This window comes from Epinephelus moara, chromosome 19, assembly GCF_006386435.1.
Source record: "Epinephelus moara isolate mb chromosome 19, YSFRI_EMoa_1.0, whole genome shotgun sequence".
Classification (NCBI taxonomy): Eukaryota; Metazoa; Chordata; class Actinopteri; order Perciformes; family Serranidae; genus Epinephelus; species Epinephelus moara.
Genome location: NC_065524.1, coordinates 5,486,803 through 5,487,995, shown reverse-complemented (window position 1 = coordinate 5,487,995; position 1,193 = coordinate 5,486,803).

Below are 1,193 nucleotides of genomic sequence, written 5' to 3'. Positions count from 1 at the left end.
CGCTTTTACGACGCGGGTGTAGGTGATCACGGATATTTGATGTGGGAAAGATGTAGCCAGATGTATTACCTGTTTTAGATACGTGGCTGTCTGTCCGTCCGTAGCAGAGTCATGTGCACCACTTCACCACCGACCCCTGCGTAAAAGCGCAAACAGTCCCTCAAGGAGGGACAGCCATGAGGCAATGAATGAGGAAATAATCGCCTGGGCTTTTAATTGGACCGGTGTTTAATATGCAAAATGGGGTCAAACCCCCGGCGGCTATTTGCCACCGGGTGACTATTTGGAAATATACGGTAACTCACATAACTCAAAATTCGCGGAGGAGCGAAGTGGTGAACAATTTGATTCAATAACACTCGCATTCACTGATGAGCATGTTATTGACCTATTTAAGTGCAATACAATGAAAACAACCAGCCAGTGCTATTTAAGTGCAATACAATGAAAACAACCAGCCAGTGCACCTCGAGTAAGCCATACCTAAATGACGCCTATGGCTTCAACCCTTGTAATCGTGTATATTTTACCCTAAATGACGCCTATGGCTTCAACCCTTGTAATCGTGTATATTTTACCCTTTATACATCAACTCAATCACATATGATTTACATTTTAACCCTAATGAACTAAACTATTTATCCATGTATTTATTAAACTATGAACTTGGTTATGCATTGTGCACATTTTAACCCTATGGGCCTGAATGACGCATACTGCGTCCAAATTCACACCTGTTCTTCTCTATAGAGACCAAGCACTTGTCGGTAGTCCAATGTTTTCACAGCGAAAAACAATGATAAAGTTACACTAAAATTATGTATAACAAAGCTTTCATACAGCTTTGCACACACATTACTCTTGGATGGATTACTCGCGAATACAGGGGCGTACAGAAATGCCACGCGTATCACATAAAAGTGCAGGACTAGATCTTTCTGATTACACCAAACACATCATTGTGCTGTCATCCGATCACGCTAGTTATAAATACAGATCAATTGTCTACAAAATAAAAATCTGACGAATTTCTTTGCAATCCATTATACAGATCTTGTTATCAATCAATCAATCAATCAATTTTATTTATAAAGCCCAATATCACAAATCCCAATTTGCCTCACAGGCCTTTACAGCATACGACATCCCTCTGTCCTTATGACCCTCACAGCGGATAAGGAAAAACTCCCCCA